The following is a 27,964-nucleotide window of genomic DNA, read 5'->3' on the forward strand; positions in this document are numbered from 1 at the left end:
CAAAAGAACAAAGGTGAACTAAGTGAAATGGAGCTAAAAAAATAGGTATAAAAATATGCAGAAAGAAATGCTTGGAATGCTCAAATATATCAGAATGTATCTGTGTTGACACAGGGTGCTTTCTTATCTGCAAACTCCCTACATCCTAGGTAATTTCCTCTTACCCTAGAGCCAGAGCATTTACAGTGATACTGGATTTATTGTACACAGAAGCACAAAATCATCCATGCTTTTCCTTATCGATTTGCTTTCCAAAGCCTCTGAAATGGAGATTAGCTTGCAGAGAAATTGCTAAGGCAGACTCTTGGAAGCAGTCTTTAGCTCATAGTCATTGTGATCTTACCAAGTGGCAGTTATATTTTAACTACCTAATTGATTCTGTCCAGGATATAAGGGAGAGCTACCTCTGAAGCTAAGGAAGCTTATGAAGAAGGTTTGGATTTTATCAGGATGTCTAAGAGATGGGCTTTTCTTCTTGTGCTTTCTTTTAATTTCAGCTGTGACTTCTGTGAAAAGGTGCTGATATAGCCAATGGAATAGAGTGACTGCATCAATTTAAACCAATTTTGGATGAACTTGCTCAGAGGGAGCAAGCATCCCATCTTGCTGTGCTAGCATCTTCAGCTTCCATCCTGGTGGATCCCAGTAAACCATCTGCCCTTAAATTTGAAGCTTATCCTACATCCTTCACTAAGAATGAGCCTGATTTGTATTTTATGAAATAGATCAAGATATGGGCATATGAATTACCAAAGAGTACATTATGGGCATATGATTCAAAGATGCAAAAAACATATCACAAATATTCTGATACTGTTCAAAAGCTCTGTGCGGATGCAATTTTAAACAAAAAACTTATGGAAAAACTGAGAGAGTCCAGATTTGATGTTGTTCTTAGAGATACAGTTTCTCCTTGTGCTGCACTGCTGGCTAAACTGCCTACCCTACCTTTGGTCTACAGCCTTTGATTTACCACTGGCAATACATATGAAAAACTCTGTGGAGGGCTTATATGACCTCCTTCCTACATATCTATTACCATATTTTAACTAAGTGACAGAATGATATTTATGGAGAGAGTGACAAATATGGTGTATGACCTATATTTTGACTTTTCATTTGTGACTTTTAACAAGAAGAAGTGGGATAAATTTTACAGTGAAGTACTAAGTAATTCCAGTTTATTACATTTTCCCTCCAGTAGATGGAAAGAAATCTTATCTTCTTTGTGTGGGTTAGAGTGGTATAATTTGTATTTTCTTATGTTTAGTGTCAAAATGGAAATATAACACATTCTTAGTCAAAAGGTAGCAACTATTCAGGAGAGTATGCAAAGTAGTCTAGAACTCTGTGACATTGGAAATGTTCCTCTATTTGACAGTAATAGTCCAATATGTGAATATTCTTGAGGCTTATTTATTTTGAAAGCTACATATGCATTGTGCTTTTCATAAATCATAATATCTGTTATTTATTGCTGTAAAATCAACATCCTAAAACTCACAGTTTAAAAGAGAAACCATGCTGTTTGCTGTTTAACCCTATGAATCAGAAATTTGAGCTGGGCTTAGGAAAATGTCTCTTCAATGGGTTTTGCCTGGGCTTAATCTTTATGCTACTGTTAGGTACCAGGCTTGGCAGAAGTGGAACAGTCCAAGAAAGTGTCACTCCCATGGCTGGGGTTTGGCAGATTAGCAGGACACTGTGATTATCTCCTCCAGGTGACCTCTCCAACAGAAAACCTTGGACCTTTTTAGATGGTAGCAAAATTCTAGAATGGGTTGCATGAAAGTTTTAGGTCTAGATTTGAAAGTCACACATAATCACTTCTGCCACCTTCTATTAGTAAAACAAGTCAGGAGGCAAGCCCAAATTCAAAGAGTGAGGAAATAGCCTCCTCCTCTTAACAGGAAGAGCTTCAAAGAGTAATAGCCATTTTTAGTATGCTAAAGTAAGAAATTTCATCAAATATATTTAAAAATCAAATGAAATTTTGTCATAAAAAAATATCTTTTTAAACCTGGATCAGTAAAAAAAAAAAAAATCTATGTACAAAACAATCTGATATTTTTATAAACTTTGTATTTACTTGTCTGTAAAATTAAACATTTCTATGAACTCATAGCTGAGGTTCCTTTTAGCTTTTAGAATCAAAGTTCCTATCATCTCTCTCTAGAGTCAAATCTATTATTTTAATCTCTCTAACATCTCCATCATCTAGTCTCTCTATTAAGAAGAAAAATTGCTCAGTTGTGGATGAGTTTCTCTGAGAGTTATCTAGTATTACTCCTTCTCTCTCAATGGATTAAATGTCATTTACTAAGTAAACCTCTAGTGTTTCCCATTTAATTCTTTCCTCTATGTCTTTGGATTGATCACTTAGGAAGGCTTTCTTTTCCCTCCTTGCTCTTCTTTGGAACTCGGCATTCAGATGGATATATCTTGTCTTTTCTCTTTTGCCTTTAGCTTCTATTCTTTTCTCAGCTATTTGTAAGACCTCCTCAGACAACCATTTTGCCTTTTTGCATTTCTTTTCGGGGGATGGCTTTGATCCCTGCCTCCTGTACAACGTTATGAACCTCAGTCCATGGTTCTTCATGCACTTTGTCTATCAGATCTAATCCCTTGACGCTATTTGTCACTACCACTGTATAATCGTAAGGGATTTGATTTAGGTCACACCTTGAATGGACTACTGTTTTTTCCTATTTTCTTCAATTTAAGACTGAATTTGGCAATAAGGAGCTCATAATGTGAGCCACAGTCAGTTCCCAATACTGTCTTTGCTGACTGTATAGAGCTTCTCCAACTTTGGCTGCAAAAAAATGTAATCAATCTGTTTTGGTATTGACCATCTGGTGATGTCCAAGTGTAGAGTCTTCTCTTGTGTTGTTGGAAGAGGGTGTTTGCTATGACAAGTGTGTTCTCTGGCAAAACTGTTAGTCTTTGCCCTGCCTCATTTTGTACTCCAAGGTCAAGCTTGCCTTTTACTCCAGGTATCTCCTGACTACCTAATTTTGCATTCCAGCCCCCTATAATGAAAAGGACATCTTTTTTGGTGTTAGTTCTAGAAGGTCTATTGGGTCTTCATAGAACGATTCAAACTCAACTTCTTTGGCATTAGTGGTTGGGGCATATACTTAGATTACTGTGATATTGAATGGTTTGCTTAGGAAATGAAGAGATCATTCTATCATTTTTGAGATTGCATCCAAATATTGCATAACCCACCTCCCAGAATATTGGAAATAAAAGCAAAAATAAACAAATGGGACCTAATTAAACTTAAAAGCCTTTGCACAACAAAGGAAACTATAAGCAAGGTGAAAAGACAGCCCTCAGATTGGGAGAAAATAATAGCAAACAAAGCAACAGACAAAGGATTAATCTCAAAAATATATAAGCAACTCCTGATGCTCAATTCCAGAAAAATAAATGACCCAATAAAAAAATAGGCCAAAGATCTAAACAGACATTTCTCCAAAGAAGACATACAAATGGCTAACAAACACATGAAGAGATGCTCAACATCACTCATTATCAGAGAAATGCAAATCAAAACCTCAATGAGGTACCATTACACACCAATCAGAATGGCTGCTATCCAAAAGTTTACAAGCAATAAATGCTGGAGAGGGTGTGGAGAGAAGGGAACCCTCTTACACTGTTGGTGGGAATGCAAACTAGTACAGTTACTATGGAGAATGGTGTGGAGATTCCTTAAAAAACTGGAAATAGAACTGCCATATGACCCAGCAATCCCACTGCTGGGCATACACACCGAGGAAACCAGAACTGACAGAGACATGTGCACCCCAATGTTCATCGCAGCCCTGTTTATAATAGCCAGGACATGGAAGCAACCTAGATGCCCATCAGCAGACGAATGGATAAGAAAGTTGTGGTACATATACACCATGGAATATTACTCAGCCATTAAAAATAATTTATTTGAATCAGTTCTAATGAAATAGATGAAACTGGAGCCCATTATACAGAGTGAAGTAAGCCAGAAAGAAAAACACCAATACAGTATACTAATGCATATATATGGAATTTAGAAAGATGGTAATGATAACCCTATATGCAAGACAGAAAAAGAGACACAGATGTATAGAACAGACTTTTGGACTCTATGGGAGAAGGCAAGGGTGGGATGATATGAGAGAACAGCATTGAAACATGTATATTATCAAGTGTGAAACAGATCTTCAGTCCAGGTTGGATGCACGAGACAAGTGCTCGGGGCTGGTGCACTGGGAAGACCCAGAGGGATGGGATAGGGAGGGAGGTGGGAGGGGGGTTCAGGATGGGGAACACATGTAAATCCATGGCTGATTCATGTCAATGTATGGCAAAAACCACTACAATATTGTAAAGTAATTAGCCTCCAACTAATAAAAATAATTGGGAAAAAATAAAATAAAATAAAAATTCAGAAAAAAAACCAAACCAAATACTGCATTTCACACTCTTTGTTGACTATGAGAGCTTTTCCATTTCTTCTAAGGGATTCTTGTCCACAGTAGATATAATGTTCACCTGATTAATTAAATTCACTCATTCTGGTCCAGTTTAGTACACTGATTCCTAAAATTTCGATTATCACTCTTGCTATCACCTGTTTGACCACTTCCAATTTACCTTGATTCCTGGACCTAACATTCCAGGTTCCTAGGCAATATTCTCTATAGCATCAGACTTTATTTCCATCAGCAGTCACATCTACAACTGGGCTTTGTTTTCACTTTGGCTCAGGCTCTTCATTCTTTCTGGAGTGATTTCTCCACTCCACTTTATCCAGTAGCATATTGGGCACCTACCAACGTAGGTAGTTCACCTTTCAGTGTCATATCGTTTTGCCTTTCCATGCTGTTTCTGAGGTTCTCAAGGCAAGAATACTGAAGTGGTTTGCCATTTCGTTTTCCAGACTTTATTTTCTTGGGCTCCAAAATCATTGCAGATGGTGACTGCTCCATGAAATTAAATGACACATGTGCCTTGCAAGACAAGCTATTACAAACCTAGACAGCATATTAAAATAAGCCTAGACATATTAAAAACAGAGACATTACTTTGATGACAAAGCTCAATGTAGACAAAGCTATGGTTTTGCCAGTAGTCGTGTACGGGTATGAGAGTTGGAGCTTAATGAAGGTTGAGCACCAAAGAATTGATGCCCTTGAACTGTGATGTTGGAGAAGACTTTTGAGAGTCCCTTGAACTGCAAAGATATCAAACTAGTCAATCCTAAAGGAAATCAGTCCTGAATATTCGGAAGAACTGATGCTGAAGTTGAAGCTCCAGTATTTTGACCACCTAGTATGAAGAACTGACTCATTAGGAAAGATCCTAATGTTAGAAAAGATTGAAGGCAGGAGGAGAAGGGGATGACAGAGGATGAGATGACTGGATGGCATCACCGAATCTTGGACATGAGGTAGAGCAATCTCTGGGAGCTGGTGATGGACAGGGAAGAAACCTGGAATACTGCAGCCCATGGGATCACAAAGAGTCAGTTAGGATTGGGTGACTAAACTAAGTAAACCTAAAACATCAGGGATTAATATTAGAATATAAAAAAACATCAGGGGTTAATATTTGAATTATCAATCTCTGCTTTCTGATTCTATAGCACCTGCAGTTTGAAAAATTAAGCAACAGGTGAGAGCCCAATAGATTTTTCATTTCTGAATGATTTCTAATCTTGATTCTGTGACTGTATCCATGCAACAACAAATATTTATTGAGCTTCCTCTTGTTTTCTGTTGTTTACTAATTTGGGGAGCAGAAGGAAATTAGTAAATATTTGTTGAGAATTTACTATCTTCCAGGAAATCTAAGTCCATTATATTTTTAATTCATGGGATAGAGACATAGAGATCTTATTCATAGGCAGTATTATTCTCATTTTATACATACATAAACTTAAGTAAGGTAACCTACTCAAGTTTTCATGAGGAAGAAGTGACAGAGATGGGATTAAAACATAGCAATCTGGCCCTGGAGTAACCACTTTTCATATTGTGTTATATGAAAGAAAAACATGAAACTCTAATTTCAAAACTCCATATATGATTTGGAGAAATATTATAGTAAGCATCAAATGTGCTACAATATACAGAAGGTTAGTTTTTCTTCATTGTGGTGGACTTCATAACAGACATTCTCCATATCACTCAACTAACCAAAATTATATTTGCCAAGAGAGATGTTCCCTCACTACTTTTTACTCAAATATATATATATATATATCTTTGTGTTTGGAAATTATTGTAAAAATTTTGGAAACCATCCTTGGCAGAAATTCTTTATTGCTCTCAATGGCTAAGAAGATTTACAAGGTTAATTTAAGATTACATATACATTGTACATGAAATATTCAAAATTAAGATTACATATATATTGTATGAGTTTATAGGAGGTAGAGGCTTGAAGATTAGAACCAAGACCAAAGTCTAGGGATAAATCTGCTAAAAATTAACCAAGAATCACAGGTCATAGAAACTAAACTCTCTCTCTCTCTTTTTTTTTTTTTAGAAACTAAACTCTTAGATGAGGTTCCATAGGAGGGTCATGAGAGTTAATGTGAAGTGAAAAGGGACATCAAATGCCAAACAGTCAGTGTAGAAAGCTGGTTGGTAGATGAAGTGGGAGGATGAGTAGGCCTATCTAAAATAAAAGACTAAGCAAATAATTCAAAGACCAATGTTTCTAAAATAAATAATTCAGAGATTAATGTTTTTTAAGATAAAAGTTAATCAGGAATCATAGGTCATAGAAAAGCAGCTTTGAAGTGGGGTAACATAATAAGCACATGCACAGCAAAGTGAAGGAAAACATGGCAAAATATAGCAAAAAATCAAAGTAGAAGGCTGGGCTGTGAATGGAGAGTATATGTGGGTCTCTGAAGATATGCTTAAGCTAATAATCCAAAGCCATAAAAAAAAACTTAGAGAAATTTTAGGTAAGTAAGAGGACAGAGGTGCAAGTGACTGGTGCAAATAGACTTTTGCAACCAAGGCAGGCATCCTAGCCTGGCTTTCCAGAATTTTTATGTCATTCCTTGAACAAGGAGCCATCACAGCATTGCTGATTTATTCTAAGAATAGAAATTAACAAAGGAGCTCCTTTAACCAAATTATAAATACTAAAAAGGAAGATTTTTATCAGTATTTAGCAGATGAATCTCCCTTATCATTCGTTCTGACATGCTTTTTAATATTTATTTTTAGTTTCTCCAATATTTATAATTTTTCTGGAGACCAAAGACACAAATTTAGACACAGGAACACACTTGACAGACTGAATCATAAGATAGTTCCTTAGCTGCCCATTCTTTTTTCCTTTTTAGGCAGTTATCAAGCAGCCTTCCATTGCCATTAGATTGTAGTAATCAATACAGTCAGAATGTTTCAAATTTTTTAGGACAGGAAAAATAAATAACACAAAGATGGAGGTGAAAGCCATCATTTCATTTAGTGCATCTCAATCATCATGCACTTTCTTGATCACAGATGGTTCAAGAATTTAGTCCCACAATTAGTTTATTCTTCAAAACATACAGAAAGAGTTGAGACTATAGGAGGGAAGGCTATCGATTCCTGGAGAGATCTGCATCGTTAGAGAGCCTTCTTAAACTACTGGAGTGTGTCTTCTTACATTTGTCTATACTCTGAAAAGTTCTCATAAGCAACCAGTATCCTCTGGTGGCTGACTAGGTGAGCTGAAGGCCAGACTGAAACAAGTGTGAGAAGTGCAAATTCTTCATGCTGCTGGCCCATATTTAATGTGGAAAGTCATTAATAATCTTTAGAAAACTATATCTATGTGAGTGAGATCAAGTTGGTGAAGTAGAAAGACCCTGGACTTATCTCCTCCCATAGACACACCAAAATACAAAGCAATTATCTTTGAGAACAACCTGAAGACTAGCGGAAAAGATTTTCCAGAACTACTGATATAAAGAAGGAGCCACACAAGACAAGTAGGAGGAGCAGAGATACAGTCTAACTGGGACCCATAACCTGAAGTTGGCCACCTACAAACAGGAGGAATGTCACAACCATAGAGGTCCTCCGCCAGGAGACAGGGGTTTCAGCTCCCACATCAAACTCCCTATTTTGGTCAGATATACCCCCAGAATGTCTGGCTTTGAAAACCAGGGGGGCTTACATTCAAGAAAACAGGAGACTTTGTAAACAGAGACTCTGTTCTCAAAGGGTGTACACAAAATCTCACTTAGTCTGAGTTCCAGCAAAGTCAGTAGTTTGAAAGACACCTGGGTAAGAACTACTTGCTGATCTTGGAGCATCTCCTAGAGAGGCATTGTGCAGCTGGGCCTACATCTGGGGATGTGGCTCTGGTGATAGCAATTTTGGGGATCTCATTCCACCATGTTAACACCAACCCTGGCAAGCACCATTTTAGAAACCTTCCTCTAACCTATTAGCACCAGGAGCTTGCCCTGCCAATGGGTTCATGGCAGTCACACAATGCTTGTTCTCCTTGGAAGATGGGCTCCCCAGTTAGTTTTAAAAAAATGTTTAAAAGGTCAGAACATTAAGTAAAAATGCACAAATATCATGAAAGTGATACAAATCAAATGCTATACATTGGAAAACAAGAAGATGATCATTAGAATGCAATATTTGTCACATATGTAAATAATTACAGAGGGAAATTGACTTAGAATTAAAATCTATTAGTGAACTTGTAACATGTGATTACAAGAGGTAATCTTTAATAGTTACATGAACCTAGAAGGATTCAAAGATGCCAAGGGAAGAAGTTATTATGAGCTATGTAAATTTCTCACTTACATGTATTTTTCCTTCTCTTCTTTCTCTACATATGTTTGTTCAAATTGTAAAATGCTGGCATTATTTGTTCATCTTGGCCGATACAGAACTGACACTGTATTGCTCTGTCTTCTAAGAAAATATGGATATATATTCACAAGTTCCCATATATTCATTTTCTTATTTTCTTTTTCAGGAAGATCCACTACATTGTATGAATTGATGGGTAAAACTGATTTTGGTTGATAATAAGCTATTGGAATTTGAATTTCCCCAACCATTCTTACCAAATTTTGATTTTGTTGGAGGACTCCCCTGAAAACCTGCCAAACCCCTGCATAAGGTAAAATTTTGATCTTGAAGAGAGTTTGTTCCATTCCCAGTCCAAATACTGTCTTATGGAAATGACATGTGCAATATATAAAATTTCTTCATACCATTCCTTCACTTACTGTGTGTTTCATGTTTCACTATTACTGAATATTCTGGGATATAAAACAATCATTAAAAGTATGAGAGAAGTGCAAGATTATATGAATATAACCACTATGAAAAAGTCTTCCAACACATGAGAAATAATATTTTTTCAATAAATGTGTATTCTTCATCTGCCAAATACCAAATTCTATACTCTGTACTGAAGAAGGAGGGGTGGAAGAGAGAGACACAATGGTAGTCCTTGGGGATCTTATAGACTGGTCAGCCAGAAAAATGTGACTGTTAAGCAATTACTTATAATACAGTACAAATCAAAAGATACATAAGATTGAGGTGATGTGGGAGTGATCTCTCATATTTCATTAAGGTAAATTGCATTGAAATATCTAAAAGAATCAAATTCTGATAATGCCATATTAAAATTGGAAATATATGAAAGTATTTAAAGACTGTGGAACTGAGTGACTGCACTGAACTACACTGTTGGAATCTGGTGCTTTAATATATGGTACTATGATAGGTAGGAAATATACAAAAAGCAAATTCTGCCATAGTACCTTTCCTATAAAATATGGATGCATGAGATTAAAGGAAGAAAAGTATGGTCTACTTTATAGACCATAACTACTGAGAACAAAAATAATCCACCAGATACGTAAAGCCCTTGGGCTTCACAGGTGGCTCTAGTGGTAAAGAACCTCAGGTTTAATCCCTGGGTCATGAAGATCTCCTGGAGAAGGGCGTGGCAACTCACTCTAGTATTTTTGCCTGGAGAATCCCATGACCAGAGGAACCTGGCAGATTACAGTCCATAGCGTCACAAAGAGCCAGACACAATTAAAACGACTTAGATCACATGTATATGAAGTACTTACACAGTGCCAAAAACATGTGCTCCATAACTATCGGCTGCCATAACTTAATTTTTTTAGTGAACTTTTGGCCAAAGGAATTTGCCTCAGAAATCAAAAACAGAAGAAAATAGTAAAATAATATTTGAAGTTTTAAGCAGTGTCACCAGTATCTAAATGGAGGGATTCCTTCTGATGTGTGTGTGTGTGTGTGTGTGTGTGTGTGTGTGTGTGTGTATACTGTCAAACTCATGATATTTTTTCCAAAACCTTTGTGAATGCAATTCAGTAATTTTTATGATCTTATCTGAGGTGAAAGAACTTCACAACACAAAACAGACCAGAAATCATTGCATCTTGATAATACAATTCATGAAAATAAGCCTCTCTCAGGAATTGGTGCTAGTGGTAAAGTACTGGCCTGCTAATACAGGAGATGTAAGAGTCGCAGATGGATCCCTGGATTGGGAAGATCCCCGGGAGGAGGGCATGGCAAACAATTCCAGTAGTCTTGCCTGGAGAATCCCATGGACAGAGAAATATGGCAGACTATAGTCCATAGGTGTGCAAAGAGTTGGAATCTAGTGAAGTTACTTAGCACTCATGACACAATGCTTAATTTCATTAGGTATAGTTTTATTTCAATCATGTAAACTGCCTGATTTCTTTAATAGCAGAGTTGGTAAGGAATCTGCCTGCAATGCAGGAGACCTGGGTTTTATCCCAGGGTAGGGAAGATCTCCTGGAGAAGGAAATGGAAATTCACTCCAGCATTCTTGCCTGGAGAACTCCATGGACAGAGGAGCCGGGCAGTCTACAGTTCATGGGGTCAAAAAGAGTCAGACATGACTGAGAGACTAACTTTCAACTTTCACTTTTCAAGCTGCCTGATCTCACACCAGGCTTGGAAACAAATATAGTAAGGTAAATGCCAAGGAGGAAGTGCCTGGTTTAGTATTAACAGGCACAATGTTGCTGCCGTTCCATTGCACAGTCATATCCAACTCTTTTCAACCCCATCAACTGCAGCATGCCAGGCTTCCTTGTCCTCCACCATCTCCTGGAGCTTGCTCAAACTCATGTCCATTGAGGCAGTGATGCCATCAAACCATCTTCTCCTCTGTCGTTACATCTCTTGCCTTCAATCTTTTCCACTATCAGGATCTTATTTAATGAGGCAGCTCTTTGCATCAAGTGGCCAAAGTATTGGAGTTTCAGCCTCAGCATCAGTCCTTCCAATGAATATTAAGGACTGACTTCCATTAGAATTGATGGGTTTAATTGCCTTACTGTCCAAGGGACTCTATAAAAAATCTTTTCTAATGCCACAATCCAGTTCAGTCTAGTTCAGCTCAGTCATGTCCAACTCTTTGTGATCCTATGGACTACAGCACGCCAGGCCTCCCTGTCCATCACCAACTCCCAGAACTTGCTCAAACTCACGTCCATTGAATTCGTGATGTGATCCAACCATCTCATCCTCTGTCGTCCCCTTCTCTTGCCTTCAATTTTGCCCAGCATTAGGGTCTTTTCTAATGAGTCAGTTCTTTGCATCAGGTGGCCAAAATATTGGAGCTTCAGTTTCAGTATCCGTCCTTCAAATGAACATTCAGGACTGATTTCCTTTAGGACTGACTGGTTTGATTTCCTTGCTATCCAAGGGACTCTCAAGAGTCTTCTCCAACACCACAGTTCAAAACCTGCACAATAGGCTACACATTTAAAATTGTAGATGAAAGTTTTCTGTAACTTTATGTCATGAACCATAATTAGTTCTAGATATCTGGATCAGATGTTTTGCCCAAGTAGTCACCCTCTCATGGTGTAAAATCCACCAAAAATAAATAGCTTACAGGCAAAATCTGTCACATTCACTGCATATCATAGCATCAATATCCTTAAAATAGCTGGGCCAAGATTAGAAATAAAATCAAATTTACACTCAACATTTAAGCATCCCATATAAAAATAATGATAATATATGACATTTCAATTTCATTAAATTTTGAATAAAAATAAGGAGAAATAAGCTATGGAAAGTTTTGAAAAGCTATTTCCTTAACAGAGATGAAATTAATGCAGTATACCCAGTATTATCAGAGCATGAGCTAGGAAGAAAACAAAAATAAACTTTTAAGACAAGAAAAAAATACTTTCAGCAGTCTTTGTCTCTTTCAGACAACTACTGTAATATCATGAGAAGTTTAATAGATCAGAGTCTTAGCTGAGGCTTAAATTTAGGGAACTTGTGGGTATTGTGAATTTGAAACACCAATAAATAAATTATAAATCATGGTTAATAAATTGAGAGTTCGTATTTATTTATATAGAGATGATTTAACAAGAGCGCTTTTCTTCTTTTCACAAGCAATCATATGTAACCTCTTACTCTGTTCATATTATCATGAAAAAGTGAAAAGCAAAAGTATTAATCACTCAGTTGTGTAGAACTCTTTGCCATCCCATGGACTAGAACCTACCAGGCCCGTCTGTCCATGGAATTCTTCAGGTAAGAATATGGGAATGGGTTGCCATTCCCTTTTCCAGGGAATCTTCCCTACCGAGGAATTGCACCTGGGTCTGTCTCCTGCCTTGAAGGTGGATTCTTTACCATCTGAGCCACCAGGGACACCCCATCACCCATATATTATCATACTTAGCCTTATAATCAGGAAAGCCTATATATCAGAAGAGGAGTCCTGAAACTGCCAAGAAGAAAATTAGATCAATTTAGTAACGAATACATTAGACAAAGAATGACATACAAATTCATGAAGCTGAGCTACAGACTGTTTTTCATTTTATTTGAGGAATTCTGTTAGGAGTTCAGACCTTTTAAATACTTGTCTTTTGTCAACTTCTCCAAAACAAACCATGAAAGAAAAAAAAAACACAAAAAAACAAAAACTGTTGATCTTCCTAGGCTAAGATTATTTAACTTATTATAGTTAACTTATTATAGCACCTTGACAAAGTTTCATTAATTTTCAGTAAAAGGAAATCAGAGAAAGATAATTCTAAGGTGTTGAGTTCTGATTGGTGATATTAAGGAGGATACAGTAATGTAAGGAACAGTTTGGAATTTAGCAAACTTGAAGGCATAACTTTGGATTTCTGGACACAGTGAGATCCAGAATCTTGTCCTGGTGAGCAAGCCATATGGTTTAATAAGCATACTATTTTACTTGTGTGCTTGTATAATCCTGTCATCCTGGGACAAGTTACTAAGCCATTGTTTCTGGATCTTAGCAATATTTAACAGAGAATGAGAAAAAAAATTCTTATTTTCATCTTTGAGAAACTGGAATCAGGCTGACAGCCTTAACAAGTAATAGACAGCCACCTACCTTAAACAAACAAACAAACAAAAGCCTTACCCCACTAACTATACAAAAAAGATCTTCAAGACCCAGATGACTGCAATGGTGTAATCACTCACCTAGAGCCAGACATCCCGGAATGTGAAGTCAAGTGGACCTTAGGAAGCATCACTATGAACAAAGATAGTGGAGGTGATGAAATTCTAGTTGACCTATTTCAAATCCTAAAAGATGATGCTGTGAAAGTGCTGCCCTCAATGTGTCAGCAAATTTGGAAAACACAGCAGTGGCCAGAGAACTGAAAAAGGTCATTTTTCATTCCAATCCCAAAGAAAGGCAATGCCAAAGAATGTTCAAATTACCACATAATTGCACTCATCTCACATGCTAGGAAAGTAATGCTCAAATGCCTCCAAGCCAGGCTTCAATAGTATGTGAACTGTGAACTTCCACATGTTCAAGCTGGATTGAGAAAAGGCAGAGGAACCAGAGATCAAATGTCAACATCCTCTGGATCATGAAAAAGCAAGAGAGTTCCAGAAAAACATCTACTTTTGCTTTATTGACTATGTCACAGCCTTTGACTATGGGGAATCACAACAAGTTGTGGAAAATTCTTAAAGAGATGGGAATACCAGACCACCTGATCTGCCTCCTGAGAAATCTGTATTCAGGTCAAGAAGAAACAGTTAGAACTGGACATGGAAAGACAGAATGGTTCCAAATCAGGAAAGGAGTACGTTAAGTCTGTATATTGTAACCCTGCTTATTTAACTAATATGCAGAGTACATAATGAGAAATGCCAGGCTGGATGAAGCACAAGCTGGAATCAAGATTGTTGGGAGAAACATCAGTAACCTCAGATATGCAGATGACACCACCCTTATGGCAGAAAGTGAAGGAGAACTAAAGATCCTCTTGATGAAAGTGAAAGAGGAGAGGGAAAAAGTTGGCTTAGACCTCAACATTCAGAAAACTAAGGTCATGGCATCCAGTCCCATCACTTCATTGCAAATAGATGGGGAAACAATGGAAACAGTGAGAGACTTTGTGTTTTGGGCTCCAAAATCACTGCAGATGGTGATTGCAGCCATGAAATTAAAAGTTGCCTGTTCCTTGGAAGAAAAGCGATGACCAACCTAGACAGCATATTAAAAAGCAGAGACATTATTTACCAACAAAGATCCTTCTAGACAAAGCTATGGTTTTTCCAGTAGTCATGTATGGATGTGAGTGTTGGACTATAAAGAAAGCTGAGCTCTGAAGAATTAATTCTTTTGAACTGTGGTATTGGAGAAGACTCTTGAGAATCCCTTGGACTGCAAGGAGATCCAACCAGTCAATACTAAAGGAAATAGTCCTGAATATTCTTTGGATGGACTGATGCTGAAGCTGAAACTCCAATAATTTGGAGACCAGATGCAAAGAACTGATTCATTGGGAAAAAAAACTCTGATGTTGGAAAAAATTGAAGGCGGCAGGAGAAGGGGAGGACAGAGGATGAGATGGTTGGATGGTATCTCGTATGCAGTGGACATGAGTTTGAGCAGGCTCTGGGAGTTGGTGATGGACAGGGAGGTCTGCCGTGCTCAGTCCATGGGGTCGCAAAGAGCCGGACACAACTGAGTGACTGAACGAACCACTAATTTAGGATTGGGGGTTATTTCATCCCTTTGAGAAATGAGAACTTCAGCATCAGTGATTTCTTTGGGGTGAGCTTAGCATTGCTGATACATTCTAAATTAGTATTTTCTATCATAAAAAATGCAATTAGATCTATTAACAGCACAAACTGATAATTTGCTTATTTCAGTTTATAATGATTAATGAAAATTAATGTAGCATTGTCTTTTAGAAAAGTATTTCTTTTATTATTCTACAATGCCTAGCTTTGTACAAAATATGTGCATGGATATTTCCACTATTAAATCCTGTGGAGGAAAAACAAATGAAATAATGTCTTAGAAATTTTACACTTCAAAGATTATAGGAAGTGATTTTCCAATATGCAGTGTAAAATAATTTATATTCTCTCTGCTAGTTGAAGAAATTTTATCTCATTATACCACATAGAAGAAAGTATAATATTGCTCACAATATAAAATAGAAAGATACACATTTCCATCAAAATGCTTCATGGAGAAAGTAAACATAAGCAAATCTTCACCAATTTCTCTCAGAAACTGCTGAGCAAGCAAAGTATTTTGTAGATTCAAACCACAAGTTTGTTATATAAGACAGTCACATAAAATGAAGTTGCAGAAATTTCAGTCAGCTTTTTGTATGCACTATAGTTCTGATAGATTCTTGAATGTTTTTAATTATTAAATTACATCATTTACAAGATAATTTCCCTAAAGTTTTTAGAACTTGTCATAGCATATTGTAGTAAACAAAATGATAGTTGATCAACAGGGCCCCAGATTTTTGCTGCTTTGATTTTTTTTTTTTTGAACTATTGATTAACATTATTCAACATTCCTGAGCAGAAATGTCCACATCTGTTCATTGAAAGAAGTGGGGCAAGATGACTTCTTACTAGATTTTAACTTCTAAAATGCTCTGAACCTGTGACCTTATTAGTGGAGTTGAGCCTTTTCTTGGTCTTAGTAGGTTGTGTGGAGATTCAGTGGGAAGAAACCAGATACATTAGGAAACAACACTCAACTTTTTAAGTGGACCCCACAGAATGATCTTCTTGGTAAGAAGGTGGCAAAAAAATACTAGGTTCTAATTAAGAGAAAATCTCAGGGACAATAGTGGAACAGCAAGGTAAAACATCAACACCAGATAACAATTATCTTTTGCCTATAAATTTTCAATAGCTTCTTGACTGGTCGTCTTGTCTTCCCATTCTTTTATCTCAGCTCTCCTGCTTTGTAGTGCTTTTATCTAAAATGATATAGAAAACATCTATACTTTTCTTTGAACTTTCAGTAACTCACATTGCCTAAAAGTCAAAGTGCAGCTGATAGAAGATGACTTTGTAAACAGCACATCCATCATTTTTCCTCTATTGTCAAAAGCCCCCTGAGATTCTCCATACATTGTCAGAATGAATCATCCCCTCTATTCTTAAGAAACAACATTTCTTCACCTCCATGATTTTGAACATAGTGTTCTTTGAATCAAGAATCAGTCCACACATGTCCACTAGACAAAGCAACTCTGCACTAACATCCCCTCTAATGTATAGCTTTCCCTCATTTCCTCAGACAGACTTCCTTTGGAAATTCACAAATGTTTGCATGATCCCATGAGCATAGCAATCCTCAGCAGAAAGCATTGCCTTCATAACTGACTTATACTCTCAATTTCTATTTCTAAGAAATGGGACTCAGAATTTATTGTTCTCATTGATCTCTTTCTTAAGTTCAGTTCAGTTCAGTTGCTCAGTCGTGTCCAACTCTTTGCAACCCCATGAATTGCCGGATGCCAGGACTCCCTGTCCATCACCAACTCCCAGAGTTTATCTTAGTTTTCTGAATGTTGAGCTTTAAGCCAACTTTTTCACTCTCCTCTTTCACTTTCATCAAGAGGCTTTTCAGTTCCTCTTCACTTTCTGCCATAAGGGTGGTGTCATCTGCATATCTGAGGTTATTGATATTTCTGTCGGCAACCTTGATTCCAGCTTGTGCTTCTTCCAGCCCAGCGTTTCTCATGATGTACTCTGCGTATAAGTTAAATAAGCAGGGTGACAATATACAGCCTTGACGTACTCCTTTTCCTATTTGGAACCAGTCTGTTGTTCCATGTCCAGTTCTAACTGTTGCCTCCTGACCTGCATACAGGTTTCTCAAGAGGCAGGTCAGGTGGTCTGGTATTCCCATCTCTCTCAGAATTTTCCACAGTTTGCTGTGATCCACACAGTCAAAGGCTTTGGCATAGTCAATAAAGCAGAAATAGATGTTTTTCTGGAACTCTCTTGCTTTTTTGATGATCCAGTGGATATTGGCAACTTGATCTCTGGTTCCTCTGCCTATTCTAAAACCATCTTGAACATCTGGAAGTTCATGGTTAATGTATTGCTGAAGCCTGGCTTGGAGAATTTTGAGCATTACTTTACTAGCATGTGAAGTGAGTGCAATTGTGTGGTAGTTTGAGCATTCCTTGGCATCTCTTTCTTAGGTCACCCGAAAACCAAAGCTTTTGTCACTCATGGTGGTGGCAATGGCATCTCTGAAGCCATTTACCATGTGATTCCCATGGTGGGACTCCTTGTTTGTTGACAAACCCGATAATATTGCTCACATGGAGGCCAAGGGAACATCTATTAGACTTGAACACAATGTCAAGTACAGATTTGCTCAATGCATTGAAGACTCTCATTTACGACCCTTCGTGAGTATAGCATTTTTTTAACTTGGTGGTATCTATAGTATCGATAAGTTCTCTTTTCAACAGTGAATATGAGTTCATTTCCCTTATTAAGAGGCTAATTTTAAAATACTTAAAATTATATAACTAATCTGAATTTTACTTTTACATTCAGCTAGTTGTTTCAAAGTTGAAACAACTTTGAATCCTATTGATTTAAAAAGCAACTGCTGCTGTTTAGACTGTAAGTGGTATCTGACTCTTTGCGACCCCATAGGTTGTAGCCCGCCAGGCTCCTCTGTTCATGGGATTCCCCAGGCAAGAATAATGGAGTGGGGCACCATTTCCTTCTCCAAATGAGCAACTAATCAGTGTAATAATTTCCATGCCCTCCTCCAAAAAAATCTGAAAGCTATATAGCATATTGTAACAAGTATGCATTTTTTAGTGTATGACAGAATCCATACAAGGATTGCCTGATGGCTCAGTGGTAAAGAATCTGCCTGCAATGCAGGAGAAATGGGAGGCATGGGTTTGATCCGTGGGTTGGGAAAATCCCCTGGAGGAAGAAATAGCAACCCACTCTAGTATTCTTGTCTGAAAAATCCCACAGGTGGAGGAAACTGGTAGGCTAAAGTCCAAAGGATCACAAAGAGTTAAGACACAACTGAGCAACTGAGCATACACAGCACATCCATAGAAGACTGAAAACTGAGAAAGGAATTATTCCAATTCAATGCTTAGAATTTCTGAAACTTTAAAAATACTAAGAATTGCTAATCCTCTTGTCTCTAGGTTTGCTTATTCTGAACATTTTACTTAAATAGCACCATACAATATGCAGCTTTTAATAACTGACTTCTTTAATTAGCAGAAAAATTTTAGTTGGATCTATATTGCAGCATGTACCAGTACTTTTTATTATTGAATAATATTCTATACTATATCCATACCATATCACAGTCTATTAATGCATTCATTAATTGATGGACATTTCATTTTTTTTTTCACTTTTGTCTATAATGAAAAGAAGCTACAAACACTGTTATACATGTTTGTGTGAACATAGCTTTTTATTGCTTTTTGGTAGCTATCTAGATATCATACACTGGGTCATAGGATGATTTTATATTTATGACAAACTACCAAGCTGTTTTCCAAAGTGGTCACATTCTACATTTTCACCAACAGTGTATTAGGGTTCTAATCCTCCATATCTTTGCCAACACATGCTTTTATATATTATAATTTTTATTTTAGGTATGATAATGAATATGATCTCTCTGTGGTCTTGATTTACATTTTCCTTATGGCTACTATGCTGCAAATATTTTCATGTTTTTTTGGCCACTTGTATCATTTTAGAGACATGTCTCTTCCAGCCCTTTATCTACTTTTTAATTTGGTTGTCTTTTTTATTATTGAGCTATTAGAACTCTTATGTGTCATATACACAAGTCTCTTTTCAGATGTATGGTTTGCAAATATATTCTCCATAAGTTACTTTTCTCTTGCCAGTGTCCTCTGAAACACAATTTTATACAAAAATTGATAGAATACATCTTTAATAATTAAATATTTCCATACTTCACTGAATCTGTTAAAACTGTTAAAATTTGCCACAAAGGAAATTTCCAGTTCAGATGCCTTCATCAGCAAATATGTCCAAATACTTAAGAAAGAAATACTATCGATCTTCTACAAACTCTTCTAGATAATGTCAAACATATTGGCACTTTTCAGGTCATTTGATGAGGCCGTAATCCCTACTATCAAAACCAGGCAATGACATTACAGGAAAAAGTATTTTTTAACACAAATCTTTCTGATCAAAATTGGCTTATTCCAGGATTGAAAGTTTGTTTAAATGTATGAAAATGAATATAATTCAATAAATTGTCAACATAAAAGAGAAAAATATTATGACCAGTCCAATGATTAAATAATTGATCAAAGTCAACATCCATTCATGATATCAAAAGAAATATTTTGCAAACTAAAATAGAAATTACTTCAATCTTACAATTGATATATTCAAAAACCAATACATATGATTACACTTCCTGGCAAAATATATACAGCTTTATCCCGTTCATTAGAAATCAAGAAAATATAAATTAAACCTCATTTTTACTTCATCACATCATAAAAGCTAAAATTTGAGAATTATCACAACCAAGCATTGATAAGAATGTGGAGAAACAGGAACCTTTCCATACTGCTGATGAGAACACAAATTAACAAACCATTTCAGAAAACTGTTTAGTAGTATTAAAGAGACCTAAACCTGCATGCAGCCTTCTCTCAGCAATCCCACTCTTAGATATATAACTAATAAACATGTATAAATATATAAACCAAAATACACATATCAGAATAATTACAACCATATAACTAATAAAGACCAAAAACTTTTAGCAATCCAAATGCCCAATGATCAAAGAATGAATAAATAATTTGTGGTACTATCAAACAAGGGAATACTATACAACAGTGGAATCAACCAACATCTACACAAGTCAGACACAAATAACTACATACCATGTGATTCCAATATGTGCACAAGTTAAATCATTGTACGGTGTTAGAGGTCAGGCTAGTACTTAATCTGGGGAAGAGAGAAGTGACTGGAAGCTTCCACCAGGAAGGAATGCCTGTGGGGAGTTTATAATACTCTACAGCCTGATCTGGGTAGGAGTTATATTTGTGTTTTACTTGGTGATAATTTTCTAGCTTATTTGAGTTTTGAGCTGTTTACTTGGGATTTGTGCAGCTTTCATATATGCTTCATACTTATAGGTTTATTTTAGATATATAACAAATTTTAAAATGTCTAGAGTAAATAGCAAAATAAACAAATGAAGAAACAAACAAAAACAGTGGAAGAACTGCTGTTGACTACTATCTTAATGTGATTAAGAAAAGACACTCTGCCACTCTGAACATATACTATAATACTGACACAAAGGCTTCAATTGAAAACCTGAAACAAGCTCCAGGTTATTGTGGGGAAGAATGCTCCAGAACAAAAGACACTGCAAGTTCAAAGGTGCTAAGATGAGAAAACATTTGCAACATCAAGAAACAGCTAGAAGGCCAATTTGCCTACAACAGAGTGCCTGAACAAAGTGATCAGGGAAGAGATCACCAGGCATCTGAGCATGTTGGATACTATAGACCAAAGAACAGATTTGGGTTTTATTCTAAATGTGATAAGAAGTCAGATGGAAATTTTAAGTAGAGAGATATAATAACCTAATAGGTATCTCCAAAAAATAATTTTGTCCACTGGTAGAAAATAGATGGAATGGAGAAAATTCAAAGCACCTGGACTGGTTAAGAGTCATTTCATTTTTTATTACACTATTACTCTGTTCTATTATACTACTACAAGAGCATCATCCTGAACTCGCCTTTTCACTATCCAACTTACAGTGTTTAGAATGGCTCTTATCAATTTCTATGGTAGAAAAGACTGAAATTTCCCACCTGACCTTCCATTTTCACTTTTTAAATAACTGTCAATCATAAAATTTCAATTTAAAAGTTAAGCTTTCAATGAGGACTCAATTAAAAATAGACTACTGCTTTTGTAATTGTAGCTTCCCTTGTGGCTCAGCTGGTAAAGAATCTGCCTGCAATGCCGGAGTACCTGGATTCGATCCCTGGGTTGGGAAGATCCCCTTGAGAAGGGAAAGGCTACCCACTTCAGTTTCCTGGCCTGGAGAATTCCATAGACTGTACAGTCCATGGGGTCACAAACAGTTGGACAGGACTGCGTGACTTTCACTTTCACTTTTCTGTAATTGTATGACATTTACTTTGAATAATTTGTATGACTCTTTTTGAAAACCATATATGCCATTGGTATACTTAAGCAAAGTAGCTTCCCTTCAATGTTTGTATCTTTGTAGTTCTTCTTTAGATAGAAAGAAAATGCTATGAGGCTATCAAGAATTCACCTTGATCAGCCTGTAAGGCCCCTGGACTGAGCAGTCTTCTGCGTTGAATTTGCCACACGCCACAAAGGAGCCAAGCACCTGAGGCCAGTCGCCCACGACCTCACCTGGTATTAGTACCACTCTCTGGACGTGATTGGGTTCCTGCTGGCCTGTGTGGCAACTGTTGTACTTGTCATCACAAAGTGTTGTCTGGTTTGTTTATGGAAGTTTTCTAAAACAGGAAAGAAGGAGAAAAGGGAGTATCTGTATCTGAGAACTGTAGCAAGTTTACTCCATGGATGGAAGTCATCCAGCAAGAAGGAGTTATGATAAGGATCCTGTCCTCCTGTGACAAAATGGCTTTTCACAACTCAGCATCTCAGATTAAAGTTTATTTTCAAGGGGTTTTCTGTTTAAGAGTTGAAATAAGTCATGCCAAGAGAGAAGTTGGTGAAAAATAAAATAAACATGAAACTATATGGGTATATATTGAAATTTATTATTTTAACACAAAAGTTATACTGAAAAGAAACCTTTGAATATGATAGTGTTTTACATGTTGTGAATAGACACAAGAACAATAAGAAGTCTATTTACAATATCTATATTACTTTGCAGATATTCAGAGTATTTTATCTTTACTTTGGTGCAGAGTAGTATAGCTTTATCTTGCTACAGAAACTGTTCAATAATTAGAATTGTGTTTCACAATTTTGTTTCATTTGTAAAACCTCTAAAACTTCTTGGTTATTACTGTGCATCTAGCCTCAGCATCACTTCTTATCTAAAACCCTGGCAAGCCATTTGCCTTCATCCAGTTTATACCTCATTTCCCAGTGGAATATTTGTGGAATTAGAAATATAGCAGCTGATACCTGCCTCCTATTATGTTGTTCTTTAGTTGCTAAGTCTTGTCCAAATCTTTTGGGACCCCATGGACTTCATCAGCTTCCTCTGTCCATGGAATTATCCTGGCAAGATTAATGGAGTGGATTGCCATTTCTTAACCAGGAGATCTTTCCAATCCAGGGATTGAACCAATGTCTCCTACGTTGTGGAAAGACCTATAAAAAATGACAAAGGCCACTAAATGCTTTCAGAAATGCAAATTAAATCAATTAGTTATTTTCCTACAAGTGATTTGTGGAACAAATATTCTGGTAGAACTATTTCCTCTGGAAATGGACCCTTTTATTGCTTTTTCTTTTTTTGTTATTTTGTATTGGAATATATTTGCTTTTCAGTTTGTTAGTGTCTGTTCTATCATGTCATGAATCAACTCTATGTATACACATATCCCCTCCCTTGTGAGCCTTCCTCCCATCCCCTCACTCCACCACTCTAGATCCCACCCCTCCCTGCATTTAGAGCAGTTTTCTGCTCCTATCTAGTTTACACATGGTAGTGTATATATGGGCTTCCCAGCTGACACAGTGGTAAAGAATCTGCCTGCCAATGCAGGAGATGCAGATTCGATCTCTGGGTTGGGAAGACCCTTCAATGGCTGTCAGTGAACAAACCTACAGCATAAGTATGTATGAGTGATGTGGTCACTAGAGTAAACAGGTAGATTATAGGAATTATTGTTGAGTGCTCTCCATGTCACATTACCAGCTAAAGAACAAGTTCTAGGAATTACACAGCCTAAGAATGACACTCTCCTTTGGAAACAAATTTAAATATATGCAAATTTATATAACCACAGAAGAAATGATCTTAAAGAATATTCTGAATTTCCAATGATGGGAATTAAAATTTTTATTCTCTAAATTTCATTATTTGACATTCACAATAATGTTTTCATTTACTAATTATGTGACTTTAAAAATAATTGGTGAAATCAACATATTGATTCATGATATTAAGTCCTAAGATTTTAACATCATGCTATCAATGTATTAGTTTCATTCAAGACTTGAAATGACTGGAAATTTGGGATAATATCAATATCAAATGAGGGCCTTTTTTAGGACACCTATTTTATGTTTTAAGTATTATAAATAAATATATGACCACATTGTATTTACAATGTCAATAATTGTAAAATCTTAACTCACAAAAATTCCATTATTGTGGTTTAAGTATCAATATTTAATGAATTTTTCAATAGCTTAGAACTTCTGCTGGCATACATCTATACTTAGATTTGTAGTGTTTTTGAGACATAACTACAAGTACTCTGACAGCTCTCCCATTGAGTAATTTTCTCTCTCTTGAACTTCAGTTAAATCTGGTTGCTGTCTCACAAATGTTTCAGCTTAACTTCATGACTCAGTTATGAAATACAACACATTCTGTCTCCATTTTTCTTTCTGCCCCTGTCTTTATGTCTGTTTATCTTTATCTCTCTTTCTCCCCTCTCCATCTCCCTACTCACCATACACAAAGTTTCCATTAAAATGACCATTTGGTGGGGTGAGACATAGATATGCCTAAGAAGTGCCAGTAGTTCCGGGCTTCCACCAGTTTGATTTTTCCCAAATCAATCACCTGGTATGTCCTTCAGATGATTGCAACCCGTCATCACAAGACTGAAACCATCTGAGAAACCATGTAAAAGAGTCACCTAGCCAAGCCCAGCCAACACCCACAACTATGAGAGATAAAATGATTATTGTTGTTCTAAGCCAGTATATTTAAGGGCAAATTATATGCACTGACACATTAACAGGAACAATAATTACACATTTGTCATAATATTGCACTTAAAATATAACGGTCAATGTTAAATTTTGAAAACAACTGTAACTGAGAGACAGGAGCCACCATACCATAATGATGTAGAGGTTGCACTTGGAACACAGATAGACAAAATTTAAGTCCCTGCAAAACTACTACAGAGTTATGTGGGGTTGGTGTTAACTGAGCCTCCCAGTTGGCGCAAGGTAAAGAATCCACCTGCCAGTACGGGAGATGTGGGTTCTATCCAGAGTCAGGAAGATCCCCTGGAGAAGGAAATGGCAACCCACTCTATTTCCTTGCCTGGAAAATTCCATGGACAGAGGAGCCTGGTTGGCTACAGTCAATGAGGTCCCAGAGAGTTGGACACAACAGTGCTATGCACACAATTGGTATTAACTACCTCACGAGGTTGATGGAAGACTGAATGTGCTAACATTGTTAAGCACTAAAAATAATTGCTGTATAGAATGAAATGCAATTTGCATTAACTATTATCATGTAAATGCCTTGGAACATTGCCACAATAATTTTAGTCTTCATTTTACTTGATTATTTTTAAATATAACATGTTTCAAACATAAATGAAAATAATAACAACATTTCCTATTAAAGATGTAGGAATTAAATTTATGGTTCAGGATTGGGTTAAGTTGGTGGAGTAGGAGGACAGTGAGATCACCCCCCCACCCATAAACATATCAGCAATACATCTTCATGTGGAGCAGTTTACACAGGAAACTAATTGGAACCTGGAAAAACTCTTTAACAATTAATGATATAATACAGATTTCCATGTAACTGGGTAAGATGGATGAAAACATAGGTTTAGGACTTCTGCTCCTGGAAGGGATCTGAAAGGAAGAGAAGGTTTACAGGGACAGACCCTGACCCTGGAGATTAAGTAAGTGGAGCCATAGACTGTACATCCCAGTCCTAAAGTCTTATGTGGAGGAGACAAGTCCTTTTGGCTGCTGAGACAGGTAGAAGGGCTAGAGAAGCTTAGAAGATGTTCTCAAAGACTGCACATGTGCTTGCTTGCCAACAAACAGGGTAGCGAAGCTTTATGCTGATAGTTGCTGCCTCACTGCACTCCCCGATCCAAGCTGGTACATGCCAATTATAAAGACATATGAACCTAACATCAGAGATCAAAACACACAAATCAAAGATATTGAAGGAGAAGAGACTTCCCACGTGCCTAGTGGTTAGCAATCTGACTGCCAGTGCAGAGGACACCGGTTCAAACCCTGGTCAGGGAAGGTCCTACATGCCGCGGAGCAGCTAAGCCCATGCTCCACAACTACTGACCCTGCACTCCAGAGTCCGCAAGGCGCACTACTGAGGCCCAAGCACCCCAGAGGTCATGCTCCACAAGAGAGGTTAGCATGATGAGAAGCCTGCCACCACAACCAGAGAGTAGCCCCTGCTCACTGCAGCTAGAAAGAAAGACCCAGTGCAGCTAAAGGAAATAAATAAATCTGGGGCTTCTCTAGTGGCTCAGATGGTGAGAATCTGCCTGCAGTGCAGGAGACTCGGGTTTGATCCCTGGGTCCAGAAGGTCCTCTAGAGAAGGGAATGGCTACCCACTTCAGTATTCTTGCCTGGAGAATTCCTTGGTCAGAGGAGCCTAGAGAACTACAGGCCATGGGGTCGCAAAGAGTCAGACATGACTGACTAACACACATACACAAACAGAAGAGAATGCAAAATTTACAAAACTTTACAACTTTGATTTCTTAGAAATCTCACCAAATCCGTGCTTTTGTATTTGTTTTTCTGATTTCTATTTCATTTATTTTACTCTGATATTAAATATTTCCTTCCTTATATTAACATATTCTCTTTTTTTATAACTCCTCATATATCAGGTTAGGCTATTTGAGATTTTTTTCTTACTATGTGCATTTATTACCATAAACTTGTATCATATTACTGCTTGCTGTATCTCATACATTCTGGCGTTTTTTGTTTCCATTTTCATTTGTTTCAAGATATTTCTTATTATTTATTTCCCTTTTGATTTCTTGTTTGACACATTCATTGTTCAAGGAGGCATTGTTTAATTTACACTTGCGTTTTCCAGTTTTTCATCTTTTTTTTTTATTTCTAGTTTTACATCATTCATAATTTCCATTATTTTCTTATTGATTCTCCACCTGGATGATTTCTCTGTTGTTGAAAGTGGGATATTGAAGTCTCTTATTATTATTGCATTGCTATTTTTCCCTTCAGATCTGTGACTTTTTTTTACTATATTCAGGTGCTTCTATACTGGGTGCATATATTAACAGTAGTTACACATTTCATAAAATTGACCCTTTTACCATTACATAATGGCCTTCTTTGTCTCATGTTAGAGCTCTTGACTTAAAGCCTATTTAGCCTGATACAAGTCACCCCCACTTTCTTTTGGTTTCCCTTTCCCTTTGCATGGATTATCTTTATTCATAATTTCATTTTTAGTCTATGAGTATCCTTAAAACTTAAGTGAGTCACTTATAAGCAGCACGTAGTCGGATCTTGATTTGTCTTTTTCTTTTGAGCTATTCAGCCACTCAATATCTTTTGATTGCATGATTTAGTCTACTTACATTAAAATATTTATTAACATATGTCATCATTTTGTGAATTGATTTCAGATCCTTTTGTAATTTCTTTTTTTTCTCTCTTGCTGTTTTACTTTGTAAATTGATGTTTTGGGAGTAGTTTGCTTTTATTCTTTTATGACTTGTGTAGTTACTACATTTCTGCTTTGTTATTACCAAGAAGCTTTCATAATATATCATACAGTAAAACATTCTAATTTAAACTAAAATCTTAACATCTATTCCATGAAAATATTCTACATATTAACTGGACCCCCCACATTTTATGTTATTAATGTCTCATTTAAAATATTTTTGTACTGTGCATTCATTAATAAAATATTGTAGATACAGATATTTTAATACATTTTTGTTTTTAATCTATATGGTAGAATTTATCATTGCAGTATTGGAGCATTCTATGTTGCACTATATGTTTATCCTTACCAGTGAGTTTTATGTTGTCATATGTTTTCATGGTACTAATTAATGTCTTTTTGTTTCAGCTTGAAAAACCTCATTTAGCATTTCTTCTAAGGCAGGTCTAATGGCAATGAATTCCTTCAGCTTTTGTTTGTCTGGTGAAGTCTTTATCTGTCATTTCTGAAGGACGACTTGCTGAACAAGGGATCCTTGGTTGACGGTATTCTCTTGAGTACTTTGAGTACAATATACACTTCCTTCTGGCGTTAAAGGGTCTACAGAGAAATCTACTGATGATTTCATCAGCATTCCCTTGTATATGATGTCTTTTTTTTTTTTCTTGATGCTTCCCAAATTCTATATTTTCTGAATTCTAAGTGTCTGTTTATAACACTTTTCAATAAAGAGCTCTTTGGACTGAATCTGTCTGGGAATATTTGGACTTCATGTACTTAGATATCCACAGCTTTCCACAGATTTGGGAAATTTCATCCCTTAACTATTTAAATTAATTTTCTGTCTGCTCTTCTCCCTCTTCTCCTTCTGGGATTCCTATAATGTGAACACTCTTTCCTTGATAGTGTCCCACAATTCACACAAGTTTA

At 36.7% G+C, this 27,964-nt stretch overlaps 1 pseudogene; it reads left to right on the top strand.

Moving 5' to 3' along the window:
• The first annotated feature begins 450 nt into the window (after positions 1-450).
• Positions 451-21,999, top strand: LOC122696640 (annotated as a pseudogene).
• The last annotated feature ends 5,965 nt before the right edge of the window (positions 22,000-27,964 follow it).

The sequence above is a fragment of the Cervus elaphus genome, chromosome 6, assembly GCF_910594005.1.
Source record: "Cervus elaphus chromosome 6, mCerEla1.1, whole genome shotgun sequence".
In the NCBI taxonomy this organism is placed as follows: Eukaryota; Metazoa; Chordata; class Mammalia; order Artiodactyla; family Cervidae; genus Cervus; species Cervus elaphus.